Genomic DNA, 12842 nt, shown 5'->3' with positions numbered 1-12842 from the left:
AGGGGGGAAAACCCTCTGGAATTTTTTTGTTTTTGCATTATTAATTGTTTGCCTAAATAAATCATTTATCAACCGAAGAAACTATTTTAGTGATCTTAGCCTTAAATGAAGCCCCAAAAGTCCCCAGATAGTCCTGAAACCCATGCGTTCGGAGCCTACCACAGTACAAAAATGAAAACTTTAAACGAATTTTCCTCGAAACACGTTTTTTTCCACGCCGTGCAACGTAACTCAAAAACTAATGAAGCTATCGATTTGAAATAAAGTGTCAATTACTCGTTAACTCATTGGTCATTGCATGAACCTAAAAGTTCAATATAATTTTCAAAATAAATATTTTTTTTAACAATTTGTTTATAAAAAAACATTGTCTTTTTTCGTTTTTTTGGTCTCCAATTTTTATTTTACACTTTTTTTTGCTAAATTTAGGTTCATGCAATGCGTATAAATATATTTTAATGGAAAAAAATGTCTCTTTTGATTATAAATAATTAACTGGACTTGGGCATTGCACGGCGCAAACGCGAGGCATCAACTTTAAACGGCTGTAGAGCCGCCATTTTGTTTTTTTATTACTTCAAAAAAATTGTGTTAGCACTTCATGATGTCAATAATATCATGTATTTTTCCAAATTTTAATTAATGCTTTCGTTTTCCAATAAAAATTCGTGAAAAACCCGTCGTCCAGAGGGGCACCCCTTAAGGGTGCTGAACACGAATCTGAAGTCAGAAAACTTTTATTAGTTTTCGTGTTTCAAATATAACCGTAAGAAAATTGAAAGTTCAGCACAATTAAAACTTTCAGAAAAGTGTATTTTGGTTTTTGATACCAAAAAAAAAATGTTGCCTAGAAGGGTGTTTATAACGATCGATGCACAGAAAGCAAATTAGATGAATTTTTGTGAAATTTGTGGTTATTAAAAGGTTCATATACATCCTCCAAGGTAAAATATTAAGTGACCCAATATCTTAAAATTTAACTGTAAGTGTTGCCGTTGTTTTTTTATATTTTTTTTGTATTTTACGTGATATTTTAGAAAATTGCCCCTCCTGCTTAAACGGTGTGAGATAGACCCCCCTCCCATAGTAAAAAATGATTGTATGAAACTCCTCTACAAAATAAAGTTATCAATTCTTGTCGTCTAAGTTATCGTACTCGTCCATACAAAATTTCATCAGCCTACCACTAACTTTCAAAGAGTAAATGATAATATTCTACTCTTGCTCTTTAAGGAAAAGACAATTCATATAAAGAGTCCAATAACTTTTTGAATGATGTTTGAGACATTTTGGTATTAATTTTATTCGATCGAGCGTTAAAAGATACCTCGAAATCATTTATCATATTAATACAAATGTTTCTTTGCCTATACTATGATATGCAAAAATGCGAGTGCAAAACAGAAAAACTCTTGTATCTACCCTCCCGGATGGAATACATGGTGGCCCAATATCTCAAAATAACTCTTATATTGAGTACTACAAATGATGTAAATTTCATGCTTTTATCACAAAGCTCACAACTGAGCTCTTTTTTAATGCTAAGCCGCCTCACTATACTATATTGTGGGTATAGTTTAGCATATATTTTTTTATTTTGATATGGTTGTTAGTGAATTTGCTTCCATGTGGTACCTACAACTTAAAGATCGAATGAGAAATTTCAAATGCGTGGTTCACTATGGTGTATGAGTAATATTTTTGTCGAAAAAACATTATTGGTTTTGTCGGAAGTAATTTAGTCGATTCTTTAAAATTATTACCCAAACTGAATTCTACGAAATATCTGCAGTTTTTTTTATAAATTTATTTCCCAGATATTTTGGAGAATATTGCACTGATTTTACTATATCATAATAATATAAGCTAAAGATGAAAAGAAAAACAGTATAGTTTTATGTTTGCAATAAATAAGCTTACGACCAATTTCCGTTTAAAGTATTTTTTTTTTTTTTTCTAAAAATATTATTGGTGTACCTAATTTTATGGACCATATAACTTCAAGATTACAATGCCAAGAACTTTATGTATACATTCGCACCATAAACTTATCTTAATTATTGTCCTTATCCACGAAGAACACCAGAAGGATGCAATAGCATAACCACAGCACAACCATATGAGTGCGAGTACTTGTTTGACCAATTTCACTGTAATCGTAATGGTACACAATAGAACCCTCTCGTAGCAGTCTTCAAGAGTGCACACACCATAATATCCAGTCTCGAAGGCAACGTTAAGAAAAATCACAAGACCGCTGAACTTTAACTTATGAGCATACACATACGCACAGAGCTATGTGTGTTTATATAAATGTGTACTGTATAAGTATAACAGACTTATAGCACTTGCTTTTGCAGTCATTTTCATCGTCATATTTGTTGTCTGAGTCTGTCAATTTAAGTCTTTCAATTGTACTGTGCTGGCTGCTGTTGCTAACATTTACTACAAAACCGCAAGTCCTTTGAGAAAACATGAAGAATTGCATTGACTATCGCGACGACAACAAAGAAACAGTAGAAAATAGAAAGAAGGAGTTTCAATAGAAGGTTGAAGTGTGGGTAACACCTCACCTTCGTAAAAAGAGAAATTCAAGATTGGAAGGAACTATTTCTATTTCACCGGAAATGATTTGCCATGTGTACATTACTTTAAAGTACTTTGTCAAGTGGAAACTGAGTAATGTGAACTATTTTGCTGTCAATTGTATGTTTTTGTTATCGGTCATTTTACCAAAATTGATACATTCGACAGAAGAGATACTTTTATAATTAAAATTCATCATTTTACAAATTAAATTATTCATGCTATAAATTACAATAAATTACAATGGTTTTGCTGCCCTAACAAAAATATACTTTTCGGATGGTTTTAGGTGTGCTGAAGTCAGAAAAAATTGATCATCAAAATTGAAATATTACATACATAGAAATTGCAAAAAAAAAACGTTTTTTGACTACTTTGGAAATAAATAAAGTATAAAATAGCATAATCGAGTATTCTTTGATACAATGCGATTGCGATATACTACATTAAACATAAGTACTACTTTTATTATATCAAGTTATGCTTTCGTAGAGATAACAATCAGACATGACATTACGATGATAGAGAATGCGAATAAAGTGGGTCCCGCCAGAATGTCTATTAGGTGACCAGATGATTAGATATGACCGATGAAAATTTTCACAAATTTGTAGCGCTAAATACTAATTTTATTTTATTTTTTCTGTACAGCAATTATTATTATGGTTTTCTACTATAACGCTAAGAGTGTCAAGACCTTTCTAAGTATGAAAAATTAAGGAATAAACAGTGACAAATAACACTGGTCTGCAAGGAAATCCTCCTTTAAGTAAAACTATACTTTTCTACAGGATTTTTCTATGCTGATTCCGAATCCGAGGTCAGAATTGACCTAGCACGTCACGTTTTTTAGATATTACCGTTAGAAAATCTGAAAAACCCATTTTTTGCTGTTTTCGAAGAAACATTTTGGCATAATGTAATCTTTTTCAATTAAAACTGTTACGGTTTATGAAAGAACTTATTTTTTTCTTTCAAATTCAGTTTCAATCTTCTCAATATCTCTTTTCTTCTATGAGATATCTTAATTTAAGTAAGTTTAGTAGTTGCAATCTTGTATTGCCTCCCAAATTTTCCGAAGTAAAACTAAATTGTTTTTGTTTGGATCAATATATTTCGGCAACAAGTGCCATCTTCAGGATCTATTTAAAACAATAAAGTACATAATAATTACAATAAATATTAAAATTATAAAATTATAAATAGTATACCTTAAAAAAGAATATCACAAATTTACTTTTTTACAATTTATTTTGATTTGATCTGTCAAAGAATACTTCAATTTAAAAAACAAAAACAAATATAGCTGTCAGCCCCCATCACGATGTGCAGTGTTTACACGGTTTGTATCTGTCGTGTTTAGACTGTGTGTAGTGTTAATACGATCATTTGTCACTCGCTGTAGATTTCCATTATTTCCATATGAGATAAGATTGAAATATGTATTTGTGTAATCTTTTTTGTCCGTTTTGAAATTACACGCATCTTCTCCAATTTTAACAATTTGGTTTACTTCATGAACCTGTAACTTGAATTTATTGCGCTCATATCTCAATATTTTGGTGTTATCGAAATTAAAAGAATGGCCAGTTTGTTGTTTGTGGTTAGCCAATGCTGCAATATTTTTCAAATTAGCTGTCCCTGAGTCAACCTTATCACATTCATTTGAGTGTTGTTCGAGTCTTTTGCACAATTTTTGAATCGTTTCACCAATGTATTTTTTGGGGCAGTCTTCACAAGGAACACAATAAACAACACCTGAGTTTTGCGTCAGAGGCAGTTTTTGTTTCATGTTGGCAAAGAAATTTGAAACTTTTTTTACTGGTTTCATAGCTACCTTAATATTTGGAACGAAATATTCACAGGATTTGGCCAAAGATTCTGTAAGACCTGGAACATAAGATATTGATGAATAGATTTTAGCTGGTTCAACAGTTGTTTGGGTTGAAGTTTCCTCTATTGATAAATAAGGATAGCTACTCCTGTCAAATCTTCTCGTTTCTGAACCTCTATTAGAGTTGTTGTAACGTACCGATGCAATAAGTTTGTTGATGACATCAATTGGAAAATTATTTTTCTTCAAAATATTTTTTATGCGATCAATGTTAGTTTTCCAGTGTGATTTGTGACTAAATGAGAAAACTTTCCGAATAAAATTCTTAGCCGTATTATGTTTCATATGTTTCGTCTTCATTGCGCACATACACAGCACTTCCACCACGCATCAAATCAAAATAAATTGTAAAAAAGTAAATTTGTGATATTCTTTTTTAAGGTATAGTATTTATAATTTATAATTTTAATATTTATTGTAATTATTATGTACTTTATTGTTTTAAATAGATCCTGAAGATGGCACTTGTTGCCGAAATATATTGATCCAAACAAAAACAATTTAGTTTTACTTCGGAAAATTTGGGAGGCAATACAAGATTGCAATTAATAACATTGACTGATTTTCCGGCAAAACAAAATCAAAAACTAACTAAGTTTAGTAGGTTTGGCATATCTTGCCATAAAAAAACTGATCTCTAAAAATTAATATAGCTTTCTCCCTAGAACAAAAGTATACTTTTCTAATGGACTAAAGTGTGCTGATTTAGAATCCGAACTCAAAAAATTTTGTTCAGCCCTGGTTTTTAAGATATAGTATTTTTTTTGAGATTTTGTGATACTTTAATGCGAATATCTCAAAATCCTGAAGTGATAGAATATTTTTGACTTCGGATTCTAACTCAGCACATCAAAAAAAGTATACTTTTGTTTCTAGGAGAAACAAATCTAAAGCTTTACAAGGCAGTTTATCGAATGGTTTATTACAAATAAGATATTTCTAACTAGAAAAATTGTATATACAATTACAAAACACGTAAAAATTTTCTTTAATGTATTTTTTAATGGTTTCTTTACATATTTGACTTTTTGAATATAATGTGCGTTGATATTTTACATTTCCCTTAATTAAGGTGTTTTTGTTCATGTAGGATTTACTAAAAAGTGAAGGATTTCGATATTTCTGCTTTTTTTGTCAATCAGTATTTTAAAATATGAGTAAACATTAATGTAAAAGGACATATTTTATGTCAATCGATAGGTTATATTATGAGGAATAAGATCTCCAAATTTTAGGTCATTGTGACAAATAGTTTTAATTTTATACAAGTTCAAATGAATCTAAAAGGATGATTTTTTAGAAACTACCCACATTTTTCAAAAATCATTTTTACAAAAATGGTACCTGATAGAATTTTTCTGATACCAGATTTAAATTCAGGAAAGTCTAATCTTTCATAATACCAAAAAATTATTTGAAGGAGAAAAAAAAGTCAAATTTTGCAGACCAGTGTAATTAGTGACAATTTTTTGAAAATTTTCATCGGTCATACCTAAACATGTGGCCACCTACAGTATAAGAAGCTTCAGCCTAAACGGATGGACCAATTAACAACAAATTTTCGACTTTCCAGAGGAGTTTTTGTAATAAGTTATTTTGGATCAAAAATAACGGTAACTCTCTTATACTGATTTTAGAAAAGCCGAAAACGGCTCCAACGATTGTTAAAATAAACTCATGTATTGATTTTTAAACAAGTTCTATATGTCAATGAACAATTTTTTTTTTTGAAAATTAATATTAACGGTTTACCTACCAACCAGCTAAAGAACCCTTTTTTTTTTTAATCTGATTTTCTCGCAAACTTATCATTCGATTTTAATGAATTTTCTTATGAAACGAATTTATATGATTATACCTAATATTCAATATAAAATTTTGAAAACAAAATTTTGATGTTTTAAAAATTTTTTTTTTCTTTTTTCGAAAAATTAAATTTTTGAAAAAGAAATTGGATATTTTAGTAGAGTAACTAAAGCAAATTATTAGGGAACCCGGCCCAACAGCTCTGATTTTGATGATTTTTTTTTCAAACGTAGGTAATTAAAAATACTTTAAAGTCTATAGATTAAAAATTGCCGGTGTTTCCGTATTGTTTTTTAAAATTAAAATTAATTTTTTTTTTAACAAAACCATTTTTTTTTTTGCTTAAATTTCATAAAACAAATGATAGCAAATGATTCTCTAGGTAATTTAAGGAAAATATATAAAAGGCAGTAAGGGACAATCTTCCATCGTTTAAGCGATAAATGCAATTTTCTATAATTTTGACCTCAAAAACAAAAAAAATATTTTGAAAACAACGGCAACACCTACAATATTTTAAAATACATTTTTAAAAAGCCAGAAGCTCATTCTTATGTCTTAAATTTAAATCCACTAAATTTAATCAAGACTTTTTGAAAAAATGGTCCTCAAACTCAGAATTAAAAAAACAAATGTTACACAGAGAAAAATAGACCACATAAAATAGAACAAAAACAATAAGATTTCTCTATGGTTTTCATCCAAGAAGGAAACCTTATTAAAACAATCGGGTTTTCCTTATTGTTTTAAAATCTGCAAAAAAATAAAAAAAAAGGTGACCAGGCTGGGAATCGAACTGGAGACTTCAAATCATTAGTCGCCCACCTTACCACCTGAACCAACCTGCCATGAAAATATTGATCGCGATTTTTGTTCTAGTGCTAAGTTGCAAAAAAAAGCAACTTTTCAGTCAAATTTTAATAAGATTTTCTCTATAAAAATAATAAGAAATCTCCTTAAAAAAACCTTATTAATCGTTGATTTTAATAAGATTTCCTTATGAAATGTATGGACGGTAAAACAATATGGCAATCTGTTAGTTTTTAGCGGGTCATATTTTTCTCTGTGTATTAGAAAAATTTAAAATTACTTTTTTCCAAACTTTTTCTAATAAAATATGAATTTATTAAAACAAATTTTTGGCCATAAATATTATCAGTTGAATTTCGAAGCAAAAAAGGTAAAAAATATCACACTTTTGAAAAAAAAAAAAAAATGAAAAATTACTTCAATTTCAATGGTTTTTGTTTATTACAACTGAATTTTTGCATTGAAATAATTAATTTTATCAAAGACTGTGGTAAATAGGAACTTTAAATTTTTGCTATATAACTTTCAACAGTAAGGGTTATTAAATGAATAAAAAATAATTTTATGTTTAGATGTTGAACTTAAAAAAAAAAAAATAAGTTACATTTTTTTTTCAAAACTTTTATTAAAAAAAGTTCTTTGAAAACTTTTTAATTTTTTCATAAACCGTAATACATATTTACATTTCCTTTTATAATTTGAAATCATAATAAATGCGGCCAAAAAAATTTGAAAATAAATGCATTTTATATTACGACCAAGTTTAAAAAACGACATGTTAAAATTTTTTCAATAATTTTTTTTTTTTCAAAAATCTGAGTTCAATTACCATTCTTTCAAAAGCCGTTCATTCAATTAACTTAATTTTAATTTTACATATATGACTAAGCTTCTAGCTTTTAAAAAATGTATATTTGAATATTGTAGGTGTTGCCGTTGTGTTCAAATATTTTTTTTTGTGTTTGAAGTCAATTAATAAGAAAATTGCATCTATCGCTTGAACTATGGAAGATTGTCCCTCACTCCTATATATTTTTTTTCCTTGAATTTCCTAGACAATCTTTTGGCATCAATTAATTTATGAAATTTAAGAAACATTTTTGAAAAAAATTTGTTTTTGTTCACAAAAATCTTCAATTAAATTTAAAAAATCAAAACGGCAACACCGGCAATTTTTAATCTGTAGACTTTAAAGTATTTTTAATTACCGAAGTTTGAAAAAAAGATCATCAAAATCTAAGCTGTTCAGCCGGGTTCCCTAATATTGCCAATTTTTGAGCTTTAGTTACTCCACTATTTTTGAAATTTTGGTTTCCGGTGTTGTTAATAAAAACTAAATGGTATACCAATTTTATTTATTTTTTTTTTTGTAATTAGGTACCTAATTGTAAAAAAATTATTTTTTATATATCAATTCTAATAATTTGAAATTCAAAATTTTAAATTCAAAAACCATTTTATCCATGGGATGAGATTAGAGAAAATGTATACGGATTTTAAAAAAAAATAAAAATTTTCTGCATTTAGGATTGAATTTATTTGTTTAAGAAAGTAGGCGTAGTTAAAAAAAAAGGAAATAAAGTTTTCTCGTTTTTAATTGAGTTTTTTTTTAATGCCATATTTTCTTATTTTGGTCTGAAATTCAGAGATGATTTTCAGAACCCATTTTATCCATATTTGTTTTGGGTATAACTCTAAAACTAAAAAACTCAGATCACGATTTCTGGACTTAAACTGTAGGGAATCCTAATTGAATCAATCCTGCATTTAAAAAAGTAAGTACTAAAAAATGTATCGTTTACGAGATACAAGTTTTTCTCGATTTAGGTACTCGAAATCAAAAAAAGTGGATAAAATGGGTTTTGATTCTGATCCACACAATTTAAGTTTAGATTCAGCATTAATTTGATAAGAAATGTTAAAAGAAGTATTAAAAGTTGTTCTTTGTTTTTTTGAATGAAACACTTTTTTAAATAGTTTTAATCTCCAAATTGAATATGTCATTTGATTGTATAATAAAGAAAAATTTGAAAATTTTTGGAGCCGTTATTTACAAAAATACCTACATATTTTACCTTTTCCGTAGGAAATTATTTTTCCACATATTTAAACAAAATTTCAAGTAAATTCATTAATCTATTTTGAACAAATTAAGTTTTCAAAACAAAATAAATATTTTTAATAATAAAAAGTTGATGCTGTTTCTTAATTTTTGAATTCTGGTTATTTAAACGTTTTTAAAAATTCACTCAAGAAAACGGATCTATGAAAAGTTCCGTTAATAAGCGTTCAAAAATTTTATTTTCATTTCAAAAGTAGAATCTTATATTTCTATCGAGTGCATATTTCGAGATGTTCAAAAGGCCCAATTTTTTTCCTTAATCGATTATAAAATTCAAATATTTCTGACAATGAAATGAGGAATGCCTCAGGTATGACAGAAAAACAAGAACTCAGGGCTTCAAATAATACTCCTCAAAATTAGAATTTTGAAATCACAACAATGCCTATCTGTTTGGTCAAATTATTCGGAATCTTTGAATTACGGTTAACAAATGTATTTAAACGACTACCTCAAATTCTAGAGTAAAATTAATGAGCTTTCAATAGAAATAAAACCACCAAATTAAAATATTGAGTTTAAACCTCAAAAACCAAAAACTAATTAAAGTGACCATTTGTTTGTTAAATTAAATCTGAGAATCTTTAATAAAAAATAAACCATTATTCTTTGAAATACTCGACATTTAAAATTGTCTGAATGATTTCAATGGGGTCTTTAAATTCTACAGAAGAATGCGAAAAATAAAATACTTACCACTACTTTAATTCAAACAAACAACAAAAAACAACAAATAGGACAAATGAAAATCATCAAGTTGAACATCCTGTGCAACAAAACAAACTCATCCAGACTTTCATCACAGAAAGAGAAAGAGAGAGAGCGAGAGAGAGAGAATGAGAAACAATGATGATGATAAAACGAAGCACCCTGCTAGTCGTTTACTGAAGGATACTATATACGCTCCTCCAATAAATTGATTCGTCTCGTCAGCTATTCTCATGTTATTATTCCGTTCTTCGTCGTTGTATAGCGTAGGTACGTATGCAGGAAGTGGGTGAATGGATTTTATCTACTTAGGGTATCCTATTTGCATTGACATCCCAGATCCCGCCCCCAACTAAAAGGCCAATGGAGCATACACTGTGCATGATGCTGGAAATGTTCGCTTTTATATCTTTAGTTCGTTTGGTGAATAATTTTGTTGCGGGCAAGATAAATACACGACAGCACATCGTCCAGAGAATAGAAGCCGAAAAATGACACAAAAGCACGGCCACCGAATTGCAATTGAGTTCACACAAAAATGCTAGACCACAGTGGACTATGTTATAAACAAAATTTGACCAAAATTATTTTTTATATTTTTATTAGGAGGTTCTACAATCGGTGGATTTATTTTTTTTTTTAATCACTTAAATATACAGGATGTCCCACTGTTACTGCAACATATGAAAAACATTGGTACCTACTATTTTTCTCTTCATTCTTTGGGTTACAAAAATTAAAATTATTCATATACAAAAATTAGATTTGTGCAGGTTTTAAATGTATATAGACCACTGTACCTCCTCTCATCGTTGATATGTCGTTCTTTGTTTTGTTGATTTTATTTGAATGGAACAAAAATTCAAATGAAATGACGGCGACAGTCACATGATTTGATGTGAGATGTTGACATACATTCCATGGATCGCTGGCATAACTTTACCTCTAGAAATTGTTTGTGTGCGTGTGTAGAAGTGATGTCTGTATTGTATCTTTACAAACAAAATAGCAAGAGTCTTTATTTATGAAGTGTGTGTTAGAGGGCCAAAAATATTCCCATGGGATACAAATAAACTAGATGTTTCAGCTGATGGCACTGTTGAAAGAGTTCAAGAGTATTGGACTTCAATTTGAGATTCATAAAATGTAACCGGATGTTCTATCTCTTTGGTGGATTTGTAAAAGTTCATACAAGTTAAACTCGTGTATAATAATAGGAAGACAATATTTGGATACTTTAATAGGTTGGTCTTTTGAGTGCAATGCCTTTCACAAAAAAATGACTGGTACAAAATGTTTCTCATCGATTACCACACTAAGTCTTAGGGTTTCTACTCAATGCTCCGTGTCAGATTTGAAGTTTTTCTAATTAGTTGAGTCAACGATGTGAAAATAAATGAACAATATCATGTAGCCTGAGTAATTATTTGAAGTTGTGCAGGCTCACCTCTAGCTTTTAAAATATTCAATGTCCCGACACTAAAAACAAAATCCTTAGGCCTTGGAAAAGAGATGGATTTGAAGGATTTATTTTTGGAATTTTCTAAATATTTCGTAAAATAAGCATACCTATATTATTATGAAAAATTATATTTCACATAATTAAATCTTCTTAAATTTTAAACAGAAAATTCCCTTATTTAATTTAATTTTTTGTATAACCAAGAACTAAAAAAAAATTAAAAATTTTTAGAACCGTTTAAAAAAAAAAAAAAATTGATAAATTGATTTTTGAAAAAAAAAATTGGCTTTAAAGCTTACAACAATTTTATTGAAATTAGTTTAAATGGAGAATTCATTAGGCGGCAAACTTGAGTGCCAGGTATTTTTTTTATATCAAAACACCATTAAATTGCCTAAAGTTTTTTTTTTCATTTACCTATTATTACTACTTTAATATTGGAACAAATATTGTGAAACAAAGTAATTGAACTTACAATTTTTAACAATTATTTTTGAAAGTTCAAACATATTTAAATTTTTTAAACTAACATATATTTTGTATCTTCTAAACGATGGCAGCTATGAAAACGCACATCTTTATATTTTTTTTTTAATGGAAAACACCATGGGCTATAAAATAAATTTAAAATATATTTCAAAAACTGCATTTTAGAAGAGTTAAGTACATATGTATATAAAAAACTGATATTTTTCATTTTTGTCCAAATTACAGCTCCGAGAAGTAAAAACTGAATTGAATTACGTAAAAAAAGACATAATCTACACATGCTATGTAAATTTGTTTAGATGAAACAGACCATTTGACGAAAATACTCTTTTGAGCGCACTACCTTTAAAATGATAAGTGTTACCTACCTACTAAAGCATTTCTTAAGCAATTTTGTGGAAAACGTAGTAGACTATGATATGAGTTAAAAATATATGTCAAAAAACTCATATTTTAGAAGCTAGGTACAAAAGATCACAATTTTTGAATTTTTTCAAAATCAATTTTTTTTTTCTTTTTGAACTACTACTTTTAACAAAAAACGTTGTTATATAGAGAAGCACTTTTCGATAGGACTCATCGTTTAAAAGTAATAGGCAAAAAACTGATATTTTCGACATTTGACACATTTTAAAATCAGGAAATCTTCTAAACGAAAACGATATCTCGTAGAAAAAAGTATCATAACATTTTTACTTGCTCTATTATAGGGCAAGTATTGTTTTCGTGTCGAAAAAATTGAGATTTTAATCAAAACCAACATTACGATGATGGAAAATTCCGAAAAAGTGGGTCTCGCAATTCCGTCCGTCCGTCTGTGCGTCCATCTCTACACATTTCCACAGCCTAAACAGGTGGACGGATTTTCTTCAAATTTGGTACGGATGATTTGTATAGAATTCTGAAAGTTCGTTTTTTTTTTGTTTTTTTTTTTTTATATCTCGTTTAGAACGTATACCTCCCAT

This window comes from Episyrphus balteatus, chromosome 2 (genome assembly GCF_945859705.1).
Source record: "Episyrphus balteatus chromosome 2, idEpiBalt1.1, whole genome shotgun sequence".
In the NCBI taxonomy this organism is placed as follows: domain Eukaryota; kingdom Metazoa; phylum Arthropoda; class Insecta; order Diptera; family Syrphidae; genus Episyrphus; species Episyrphus balteatus.
This window is presented reverse-complemented; position numbering follows the sequence as displayed.